The sequence below is a fragment of the Dama dama genome, chromosome 4 (assembly GCF_033118175.1).
Source record: "Dama dama isolate Ldn47 chromosome 4, ASM3311817v1, whole genome shotgun sequence".
Lineage (NCBI taxonomy): Eukaryota > Metazoa > Chordata > Mammalia > Artiodactyla > Cervidae > Dama > Dama dama.
The window spans coordinates 30,433,013-30,446,158 of record NC_083684.1 but is presented as its reverse complement, the minus strand read 5'-3'; positions in this window follow the sequence as shown (position 1 = coordinate 30,446,158).

Below are 13,146 nucleotides of genomic sequence, written 5' to 3'. Positions count from 1 at the left end.
TGCTGCAATCCATGGGGTTGCAAAGAGTCAGACACGACTGAGCGACCGAACTGACGCTTTGGTCTGTGGTCCTCAGAACAGCTCAAGAACTTTCAGAGCGACTCCTGGCTCCACAGCTGTCCAGTTGGAGAACATATGGCAAATCTCTTAGCTTTCCCAGGTTTCTGTTTCATAGAATTCCATGCTTTCCACTTTGGAAGCATCTTAAATTTCATCCCGTTTCCCTTTTGATGCCTGGATTAACTTTACAGTGTTCCTGACAATTAACTCAGCCTCCTTTTGCACACCTCCAGGGTCTGGGGACTCACTACTTCTCCAGGCAAGGATCTTTGGACAGAATGTTCTTATAGCAAAGGAACACTATCTCTTCACAGTCCCTGACTCTAACCATCCATCTTTCCATCTATTCATTGTTTCATTTAATCATTCATTCTGCAAACATCTATCAAATATTTGGCTCTATGCTGGGAAGTATGGATACAAAGGTACATTTAAGACACGTTCTAGTGCCCAGAGGAGTTCACCATGTACTAGATAAAATAGGTGGGGGAAGCTATGGGGATCTTGCCATGCAATGTGAAAGCACCATATATAAGGACATGTGCTGTATATATAATGTGCTCTGGATATACCTGGGAGAGTGTCATCTTCCTGGTGGGGATGCAAAGAAGATGCTCAAAATCTGTTTCATAGAATCATTAAATGTCCAACAAAAAAGAATTCTCCAAATACGCTCTGACATTGATATTTAGCTGGCTAAGACAATACTATCCATTCACTCAAACTAGTGATGCACACTTCTACGTATAGCCAACAGAATACAGTCATGATCCATTGTTAAGGGGAAAATACAGGTTATAAAATAGTTAGGGTTGCTTTGGGACACAGCTTGGCAGTTGATTAAAAATTAAACTTAGGGACTCCCTGGTGGTTTGGTGGTTAAGAATCAGCCTGCCAACGCAGGGGACACAGGTTTGATCCCTGGTCTGGGAAGATCCTACATGCCGTGGAGCAACTAAGCCTGTACACCACACTACTGAGCCCGTGTGCTGCAACTCCTGAATCCTGCATGCCTTAGAGCCTGTGCTCTGTAACAAGAGAAGCCACTGCACTGAGAAGCCTGTGCACTGCAATGAAGAGTAGCCCCATTTGCTGCAACTAGATAAAGTCCTCATGCACCAGGAATGGAAGGGTTCTTTAATATCTGCAAATCAATCAATGTAATACACCACATTAACAAATTGAAAGATAAAAACCATATGATTATCTCAATAGATGCAGAAAAGCCTTTGACAAAATTCGATATCCATTTCTGATAAAAACTCTCCAGAAAGCAGGAATAGAAGGAACATACCTCAACATAATAAAAGCTATATATGACAAACCCACAGCAAACATTATCCTCAATGGTGAAAAATTGAAAGCATTTCCCCTAAAATCTGGAACAAGACAAGGGTGCCCACTCTCACCACTACTATTCAACATAGTTTTGGAAGTGTTGGCCACAGCAATCAGAGCAGAAAAAGAAATAAAAGGAATCCAGATAGGAAAAGAAGTGAAACTCTCACTGTTTGCAGATGACACGATCCTCTACATAGAAAATCCTTAAGACTCTACCAGAAAATTACTAGAGCTAATCAATGAATATAGTAAAGTTGCAAGTATAAAATTAACACACAGAAATCCCTTGCATTCCTATACACTAACAATGAGAAAACAGAAAGAGAAATTAAGGAAACGATACCATTCACCACTGCAACAAAAAGAATAAAATATTTAGGAGTATATCTACCTAAAGAAACAAAAGACCTATACATAGAAAACTGTAAAACACTGATGAAACAAATCAAAGAGGACACAAACAGATGGAGAAATATACCATGTTCATGGATTGGAAAAATCAATATTGTGAAAATGAGTATACTACCCAAAGCAATCTATAGATTCAATGCAATCCCTATCAACTACCAATGGTATTCATCACAGAACTAGAATAAATAATTTCACAATTTGTATGGAAATACAAAAAAACCTCAAATAGCCAAAGCAATCTTGAGAAAGAAGAATGGAACTGGAGGAATCAACCTGCCTGACTTCAGGCTCTACTACAAAGCCACAGTCATCAAGACAGTATGGTACTGGCACAAAGACAGAAATATAGATCAATGGAACAAAATAGAAAGCCCAGAGATAAATCCACCTACCATGGACACCTTATCTTCGACAAAGGAGGCAAGAATATACAATGGAAAAAAGACAACCTCTTTAACAAGTGGTGCTGGGAAAACTGGTCAACCACTTGTAAAAGAACGAAACTAGAACACTTTCTAACACCATACACAAAAATAAACTCAAAATGGATTAAAGATCTAAATGTAAGACCAGAAACTATAAAACTCCTAGAGGAGAACATAGGCAAAACACTCTCCAACATAAATCACAACAAGATCCTCTATGACCCACCTCCCAGAATATTGGAAATAAAAGCAAAAATAAACAAATGAGACCTAATGAAACTTAAAAGCTTTTGCACAATGAAGGAAACTATAAGCAAGGTGAAAAGACAGCCTTCAGAATGGGAGAAAATAATAGTAAATGAAGAAACAAAGGATTAATCTCAAAAATATATGAGCAATTCCTGCAGCTCAATTCCAGAAAAATAAATGACCCAATCAAAAACTGGGCCAAAGATCTAAGCAGACATTTCTCCAAAGAAGACATACAGATGGCTAACAAACACATGAAAAGATGCTCAACATCACTCATTATCAGAGAAATGCAAATCAAAACCTCAGTGGGGTACCATTACACGCCAGTCAGAACGGCTGCTATCCAAAAGTCTACAAGCAGTAAATGCTGGAGAGGGTGTGGAGAAAAGCGAACCCTCTTACACTGTTGTTGGGAATGCAAACTAATACAGCCACTATGGAAAACAGTGTGGAGATTTCTTTAAAAAGTGGAAATAGAACTGCCATATGACCCAGCAATCCCACTCCTGGGCATACACACCGAGGAAACCAGATCAGAAAGAGACATGTGTACCCCAATGTTCATCACAGCACTGTTTATAATAGCCAGGACATGGAATCAACCTAGGTGTCCATCAGCAGATGAATGGATAAGGAAGCTGTGGTACATATACACAATGGAATATTACTCAGCCATTAAAAAGAATACATTTGAATCAGTTCTAATGAGATGGATAAAACTGGAGCCCATTATACAGAGTGAAGTAAGCCAGAAAGATAAACACCAATACAGTATACTAACACATATATATGGAATTTAGAAAGATAGTAACAATAACCCTATATGCAACACAGAAAAAGAGAGACACAGATGTATAGAACAAATATTTGGACTCTATGGGAGAAAGCGAGGGTGGGATGATCTGAGAGAACAGCATTGAAACATGTATATTATCAAGTGTGAAACAGATCACCAGTCCAGGTTGGATGCATGAGATAAGTGCTTGGGGTTGGTGTCCTGGGATGACCCAGAGGGATAGGATGGGGAGGGAGGTGGGAGGAGGGTTCAGGATGGGGAACTCAGGTAAATCCATGGCTGATTCATGTCAATGTATGGCAAAAACCACTACAATATTGTAAAGTAATTAGCCTCCAACTAGTAAAAATAAATAGGAAAAAAAACCATACTAATTACCAAAAAAAAAAAAAAAGTCTTCATGCAGCAACAGAGACCTAGTGCAGCCAAACATAAATAAATAAATAAATAAAAATTAAACTTAGAATTACCATATTTCACTCCTAGGTATGTACCCAAGATAACTGATAATATGTCTATACAAAAACTTGCACACAAATAGCGTTTGTCAAAAGAGTTGAAAGTGGAAACAACAAAAATGCCCATCACCTGATGAATGGACAAAGAGCTATTATGATCTATAATATAATCTATCCACACAATGGAATATTATTTGGGCATAAAAAGAAATACAGGAGGGATACGTGCTACGATGTGGAGGAACCTTAAAAACATTATGCTAATGGAAAAAGCCAGATACAGGAGGCCAGATATTGAATGATTTTATTTATGAGATGTTCACAATAAGCAAATCCACAGAAACAAAGTAGATGAGAGGTTTCTACAGGCTGGGGATGAGGGGAATAAGGAATGACTCCTAATGGGTATGAGGTTTCTTTTAGGAGTGATGAAAATTTTCCTGGGGATGGGATTGGATAGTGGTGATGGTTAAACAACTTTGTGAATATGCAATATCACTTAATTGTGCACTTAAAAAATGTGAATTTTATGGCACTTGAATTATATTTCAAGAAAATAATTATTTTAAACATCCCATCTAGTATCCTATGTTAAAAACAAAGCTCCACTTCATAAATTTGAAGATATAATTGGCTTTTCAAATGATTCACACACAAAGCAGAAATCCATCTAGCAAGCAGAAAAGTTCTGAAAGGTAGAGTGGGAGTTGGACAAGCAAATCATAAACAAATGAAAAATGATGACGTTGGGCAGTGTCACTTTCTTCAAGGGGACAAAAGGGTCTGTGAGGCATATTACCTCACTGGTGCTGGCCAGGAAATTAGAGACTGACTGGTTAAGATTCCATTCCTGGGGAAGGTTAAAACTCCAATTAGGTAAGATACTAAATCTTCATCTGATGATGAGGGCTTAGCAGAAGTGACTGCATTTGAGGCCTGTTTTGTTTTTGTTTTTAACAATTGTCCTCTTCTGATCAAACACTTAGCTTAACTGAGAGATGTGATGAAGATCTAAGGCACCTAGGCAAGATCTAAGCTCCACTCTTGGCTACAGGTCACAACTTCTGTGGGTCCTTTGTGTGGTGTCCAGAGCTCAACAACTTTTCTTGTTTAATCCCCATGACAGTCATAGGTCATGGCTTCAAGTTCATGATAATTAACTGGTTATTCTCTTTCCTTCTTTTCCAACATTACAGTCTTAGGGAGATCATTTGCTTGGTCGTTAGGAGCTGGGAACCTGTATTTAAAGCTTTTGAGAGAATACAATGCACTCACAGAAATGATTATGATTGCATAAGCACAATAACTCTCAATGTTTGGAGTGCACTCAAGGCAGGAGATGCAAGAGAAGCAGATCCCATCCCTGGGTGGGGAAAATCTCCTGGAGGAGGAAATGGCAACCCACTCCAGTATTCTTACCTGGGAAATCCCATGGATGGAGAAGTGCGGCAGGCTACAGTCCATGGAGTCACAAGGAGTCACACACAACTGAGTGACCCAGTATGCTTTTTTGCCATATCAGTATACCATCTGTTTCATTATTATCATGAGATCCTGTGTGTGAGCTCAGGATCACATGTCTGAATTTTTGCAACCCTGTGGACTACAGCCCTCCAGGCTCCTCTGTCCAAGAAATTTTCCAGGCAAGATTTTGGAGTGGGTAGCCATGCCCTCCTCCAGGGGAACTTCTCCATCCAGGGATTGAACTTGCACCTCCTGCATTTCAGGTGGATTCTTTACCACTGAACTACCTGGGAAACCCATTAGAACATATACATAAATATACATACATATATATGTATAAATGCCCAAATCTATCCATGACTTCTGATCATACTGGGAATTAAGAGGTGAGCAGGATTTGGAGAACAGAGAAGAAAGGACATTAGCAGCAGTGCAAGGTGGATTTGAAGGCTTCTTGGGGTTAGGCCACAGGGGCTGAAAGGTAAATAATGGACACAGGACAATTTTTTTTTACTCTGAAAAGTACCAAGTTAAGGAGAGTTGGGTTTCACCCCAGATGATGGGGATGACAAGATACCAAGAGTGTTTCTGAAAGTAGAATCTGGAAAAACATATAAGCCATTGGAGTGGCCAAGAGGGTTACTCTAAAAGGAATCTTCCATACATTCACTAAGATGGAGGTAGGTGAGCTCTCCTTCCCAAAGATGGCTAAGTTCTCTGCAGGTGAAAGTTTTTCCTTAGGGGCTCCCACAGACCTCAGCAAGAATAATGACAGGAGAATCTCCAAAACGCTAGATGCCAAAAAGTTTTGTCAGATCCCAGGATCTATTGTTGTGAGCTCTTTGCTCTTGCTCTGAAAGGTAACAGGAGCCATGGGAAGTTGTAACCCACTGAGATCCCCCTGAATCACTGTCTTGTCCTTCTAGGAAGCAGGTCAGGAGCACATTGGAGACTGGGCACAAGTATGTGGTGTGGGCGGAGGCTGAAATAGTCCACGGTTCCCCCAACATATGGCTCAGGGTTCAAGTACCCTTCAAGCTACACATAGATATAAAATGTCACTCCAAAGTACAATAAGCATGAACATCAAGATATGCAGATTAAAACTATATGTATCAAACTCTACCTATCCAATCGGCAAGGAATCACCTCACAACAGTTTTAGTGGTTGTGCCAAGTATTGGCAAGAAAAACAGGAAGTTCCACAACTGATGTAGGAGATAAATTAATACAGCATTTCTTGGGCCAATTTGGCAAAATATATCCCCCCGGAGAAGGAAATGGCAATCCGCTTCACCCGAACACGACTTTGAACATGACTGAAGCAGTTGAGCACATCCAAAAACTTACAAAGGATATCCGGGTTGCCCTAGCTATTCTCTGCTGCTGCTGCTAAGTTGCTTCAGTTGTGTCTGACTCTGTGCGACCCCATAGACAGCAGCCCACGCGGCTCCTTTGTCCCTGGGATTCTCCAGGCAAGAACACTGGAGTGGGTTGCCATTTCCTTCTCCAATGCATGAAAGTGAAAAGTGAAAGTGAAGTCGCTGAGTCGTGTCTGACTCTTCAGACCCCATGGACTGCAGCCTACCAGGCTCCTCCGACCATGGAAGGAAGTCTCCAAGCAAGGGAGGAGTTTCCAGGCAAGAGTCCTGGAGTTGGTTGCCATTGCCTTCTCCCCAGCTATTCTCTACTGAGGAATAATTCTGAATGTGCTCAAAGCTGTCTGTATCAGATTGTTCACCTCAGTAATACTGATAGTAGTAAAAAGTATGAAATAACCTATGACCAACAAAGTAAATGGTTAAATAATCTATTAAGTGTTTCTACTGTGGGATGCTATGTAGCAGTCAAAAATTAGAAACATATAGGATACTGTTTTTAAGTGTTCATTAAAAAAGCAGTTTGGCATTTGCTATTAAAGAAGAAGGATCAAAACTTGCATTTATGGGGACTTCCCTGGTCGTCCAGTGGTTAAGAATTTGCCTGCCATGCAGGGGATGCAGGTTCGATCCCTGGTTGGGTAATTAAGATTCCACATGCCTCAGAGCAACTAATCACACAGGCCACAATTACTGAACCTGATCACTCTTTAGCCGGCCCACCACAACTAGAGAGTCCAGAGGCTATAGCAAAAGATCCCACATAACATGACTAAGGCACGACACAGCCAAATAAACAAATATTTTAAAAAATCTATTTAAAAACCCCATGCATTTATTTCCACTCCCTTCTCAAGTTTTTCTAAAAGGAGAGCAAAATAACATTTGTTAAGGCACAAGCTGCTGTGTCCGAACAAAACAGAAGAGATGATGGCAACAGTATTTTGGAAGCTGAAAGATGACAGAACAGTGATTACTACTTTCAGAGCAGAGAGAGGGAGAGTCAATGTGTGGGGAAGAGGGAGCCCCCAACAGATGGATACAGAATGGAGGGAATAGACAGCCCTCTGGCTTAGAGGTGCCAGGTAACTGTTAAAGTGGGGGTGTAGGTATCCCCAACTTCTGTGCATCAAGGGTGCAGCTCTCCCCTCCAAGATCCACCCAGGCCAAAGTTCCCCACGTGGGCTCTGCTTCAGCCATTCCTAGAACTGGACTGCATCTGGGGAATCCAATCACCTGATCACAACGGGGCATCAGAAAGAACCTGGAAGCCTCAACATAATGTTATTTCTGTCCAGAGATCTGCGTGTCAAAAGGAAAAGTCTCCTGAAGTTCCAGGAATTGACTGCAGTAGCAGTGACCCTTGATGAAGACAATGCCTGGTCACCTGCCTAGTGGTCATGATGGTGGACAAGGCAGTCCCATCCTTATATTACTAGCTGGTCATCAGTGGTATGCTTTTCCCACTGAGTAATTTATTTTTGGAAAACAAGTTTCTAAGCAGTGGCCAACATGGTGGAGTGGAAAGACCCTGAACTCACCTCCTCCAACAGGCACTCCAGATAGGGTAACAATGAGAATGACCTGAAGACTAGCAGAAAAGGTTTTCCACAACTAAGATACACAGAAGGAAGCAGCAATGCAAGAGGATGGATGGAGAAGACCCACGCCCCCTGCATAGGTGGCCCACACCCGGGAGGAGAAGCACACCTGAAGAGGCTGTCCCCAAGGAGCCAGGAGTCTGAGTCCTGCCGGCACCAGGGCCCCCAATCTGTGGAACCTGCACCAGGAAGACCAGTCCCCAGAATCTCTGGCTTTGAAGGCCAGCATGCAGAGGAACTGGAGGCCTTGGGAAAGGTGCAGATAAAATATCACATACTCTTAGACCCAGCAAGGAAGCAGTCATTTGAAAGGAGCCTAGATCTGATACACTTGCTGATTATGGAGAGCCTCCTGAAGAGGCAGGAGACAAGTGGGATACCCCCTAAGGAAAAGTATTATAGTGGGAGCCATTTATGGGCACCTGTTCTACCACCAGGACCCCAGTGCTAGCAAGTGCCATTTGGGAGCCCTCCCGCTAGTCCATTAGCACTCCCTCTTCCCTACCCCCCAGTTAATTGGCACAAGTCCCAGGACCCCTCAGGCTGAGCAGTCAGCTACTCTGGGACACAGCCCTGCCCATCAGCAGGCCCAGAACCCATAAACAGGTCAGCACCAGCTGTAAAACCTCCCAACCTCAGAGCCAACCTGCTGGCACATGGCCCTGCCATGATTGGGCTGAAACCAGCCCTGGGCCCTACCCCTAGTTCAGGATCCGCTGGCAGCCACCTGGCCCAGGGACCAGCCCACCTACCGTGGGCCGCAGTGGTCCGCCCTGCCAAACAGGAAGACTTGATCATCCTCACAGGTGACGCCACTGGAGCCTATAATCTTGGTGACCTGAGGGGAGTGTGCTGCTGGCTCCCACAGGAGAACCGCTGCATGAGGCCACTTCTCCAAGACTGGGAGATGTAACTGACCTATCTAATACAAAAAATAAAAACAGAGCTAGGGAAAAGGAGGCAAAAGGAAAATATGTTACAAGGAAGGAATAAGACAAAACCCTAGAAGAACTGGAGATAAGCAATCTACTCCATAAAGGGTTTAAGGTAATGAATATAAACAGCCTCAACAAACTCGAGAAGACTGGATGAACACAGTGAGAAGCACAACAAAGAATGAGAAAGTATAAAGAAAACTGGAGCTGAAGAATAGAACAACTGAAATTAAAAACATGCTAGAGGAATCATCAGTAGAATAGGTGATACGAGGGAACATATCAGGAACTGCAGGACAGAGTAGTGGGGATCCCCAAAGTGCAAAAGGAAAAAAAAAGAATAAAAAAAAATTAGAAAAGTTTAAAAGACCTCTGGGACAACATCAATATACTATCATTTGCAGGATTGCGGTTCCAGAAAGAGAAGAGAGAGAGAAAGGGGCACGAATTTTATTTGAAGAAATGATAGCTGAAAACTTCCCTTATATGGGAAAGGAAACAGAAATCTCAATCCAGGAAGCACAGAGTGTCCCAAAGAAGATCAAACCAAGAGGTCCACACCAAGACAAAATGACAAAATGTCAAAAGTTAGAGAGAGAGTATTAAAAGCACCAAGGTTAAACTAACTAGTTATGCCTAATGAAATTCCCATGAAGCATCAGCTGACTCTTCAGCAGAAACTCTACATGTCAGGAGGGAGTGGCATATATATTTGAAGTCATGAAAGGAAAAATCCTACAATCAAGAATACTCTACCTGACAAGGATATCATTCAGGTTTGAAAATAAGATAAAGAGTTTAAGCTACAAGAAGGCTTCCCTGGTGACTCAGTGGTAAAGTATCCACCTGCCAATGCAGGTTCAATCCCTGGGTAGGGATAACTGGATTTTCCCTGGAGAAGGAAATGACAACCCACTCCAGTATTCATGCCGGGGAAATCCCATGGACAGAGGAGCCAGGCAGGCTACAGTCCCTGGGTCACAAAAGAGTCGGACATGACTTAGCGATTAAACAACAAAAGCTAAGAGTTCAATACCAGAAAACCGGCTTTACAATAAATGCTAAAGGGACTTCTCTAAGAATGAAAGGCCACAGCTAGAGATAGGAAATTTATAGAAGAAAATATCTCACTGGTAACCAATTGTAGTAGATCAGCTCCTCTACAACAGAGGGCCACATAAAGATGGGCTGGCTGGGCAGAGTCATGGTGTTCCCCAAACCCCACCCCAGTATGGTGACCCACAAGCAGAGGGATCTCACAAACACACTGCCTATCCCTGAGGAGGGAGGTGTCTGTGCCCACTAGCCCTTGGGACCTGAACTGGAGAGACAGCTCCCAGGATGCCTGATTTTAAAACCCAGCAGGGCTCCTGCTCAGAAGAACTATGGGCCAATAGGGAATGGAGATTTCTCTCTTAAATAGATCATGCTCAAACTCACTTGCCTGGGATCTAGCACAAAAACAGCAGCTTGAAAGATGCCTAGATCATTTGTAAAGAAGATTTATTTGGTAATCCTTAAGCATCTGCTGGAGGGGCAGGAACCTGTTGGGATGCTCTCTGGGGACACAGGCACCGGTGGGCACCCGTTTTGCTTCTCCCTCTACCTTGCTAACATCAGCTTGGCAGACAGGTTTTCTGTACTTTGCCTCTGACCTGCTAGTTCCAGGGGGCATGTCCAGCATCTGAGACTTTCCCTTGGTCCCACTAAAGCTGACCAAGCAAGTGCTTCACCCCTGTACCACTTCTGCAGTCCCTCCAAGGCCAGTTGGGTGGGTGCCTACAGTCTTGCCAAGCCTGGCTGGGCAAGTACCCTGCCCTTGCACTGCTCCTGTGACCCTCCCCCAAAGCCGGCCGACACACGCAGGCCACAGTGGGGATACCCACTGAGTGGTTCACTCTGGTGGCAAGGAGTTTTATATTTCTGGGTCCCAGGGGTCTGAAAAATCAGAGAGTTCTTGACACCCTCAAAAACTGGCGCCTATGAAGAAAAAAAATCAGGCTGCTTAGAAACAGACTCACAGACTTAGAGAATGAACTTATGGTTGCCAGGGAGGAAGGATGTGGGGAAGGGATATTAGGGAGTTTGGGATCGACATGTACACATTGCCATATTGAAAATGGATAACCAATAAGGACCCACTGTACAGCACAGGGAACTCTGCTCAATGCTATGTGACAGCCTGGATGGGAAAGGAGTTAGGGGCAGAAAGGATACATGGATATATGTGGCTGAGTCCCTTTGCTGTCCGCCTGAAACTATTCAGTTCAGTTCAGTTCAGTTGCTCAGTCGTGTCCGACTCTTTGCCACCACCTAGGACTGATCTCCTTAAGGATGGACTGGTTGGATCTCCTTGCAGTCCAAGGGCCTCTCAAGAGTCTTCTCCAACACCACAGTTCACAAGCATCAATTCTTCAGTGCTCAGCCTTCTTTATAGTCCAACTCTCACATCCATACATGACCACTGGAAAAACCATAGCCTTGACTAGACAGACCTTTGTTGGCAAAGTAATGTCTCTGCTTTTTAATATGCTGTCTAGGTTGCTCATAACTTTCCTTCCAAGGAGTAAGCGCCTTTTAATTTCATGGCTGCATTCACCATCTGCAGTGATTTTGGCACCCCCAAAATAAAGTCTGACACTGTTTCCACTGTTTCCTCATCTATTTCCCATTGAGTGCTGCTAATGCTGCTGCTAAGTCACTTCAGTCGTGTCCAACTCTGTGCGACCCCATAGACAGCAGCCCACCAGCCTCTCCCGTTCCTGGGATTCTCCAGGCAAAAACACTGGAGTGGATTGCCATTTCCTTCTCCAATGCATGAAAGTGAAAAGTGAAAGTGAAGTCGCTCAGTCGTGTCCGACAATTCGCGACCCCATGGACTGCAGCCTACCAGGCTCCTCTGTCCATGGGATTTTCCAGGCAAGAGTACTGGAGTGGAGTGCCATTGCCTTCTCAGTCCCATTGACTAGTTAAGACTAAAATGGGTTTTCCCACAGTTTGCAATGAACTAAATTACCACTCGGTGGCAGAAGACACCCAGTAAAAGTCCATTCCTTTTTGACCTATAAAGTCCTCACTTGCAAACTCAAAAGCTGAGATCTATGACATTGAAGTGGGAGTAGGTAAAATCCTGGATAACTATAGCTAAATTATGTTGCTGATTAAAAAAAAATGTATCCAGCTTTCAACCTAAAATTTTCCTCTTGCCCCACTTCAGTAGGCCGTCCCCAGGACCCAAAGGTGGCGATGGGTGTGCTGCCTTTTCCCAGTGGTTAAGAGATTTCATTTCTTAGGGGAAGAAGTGTATGAGCAGGGCTTCTAGCCTGCCCCTCTAGGGCAGGTTTTCTCCGATCTTACTACCTGTTACCAGTATTTCTCAAAGCTCCCTGATAGAGGTCCAGGCAGAAGGGCCTGCAATGAGTGTAAACACCCCTGTAGGTCCTTGGTTTCTGAGGACTGTATACTCCCATACTCGCCCACAGTTGCCCTTTAACACTTGATTCTCATTTTAAGTCACTCTACTCACACACATGGTGATTCCATTTTCCACCTGTCAGCAGACAGTCAGCCAATGTTCATGTCCCATCTCTCTTCCACGGTGCTCATCTTCCTTCAGACTTCAGGGTAATTGTCCTGCAACCTCTTTAAATGAATCAGAAGTCATGAAGCTGTGAATAATCCAGATTTTTCTTGCAGAAAGGTTGGCTGTAAATTTCTTAGAGATTTCTACATCCCAAGAGAAGCCAGAAATTACCCCAGCCATTTTGAAAGAGACAGTTTTCAGGTGATACTTCAGGGACTCCCTCCAAAGTGGTCACTGTTTGGACCTGATATGGTCCAGGCCTCAGAAAGGGTTCAGATGAGCTGTTGGAAGAGATGGCCACAGGGAGGGGCCTGGAAGGACAATCCGTAAGTTGAAGGAAGAAGTGTAGATTGCGGGAGGGCCAGGAAGGGCCAGGCAGCCATGCCTCAGTCTCGCCTTGCGCAGTCCCCTCTTTCCCACTCCAGGGACATCCTCAGTCTG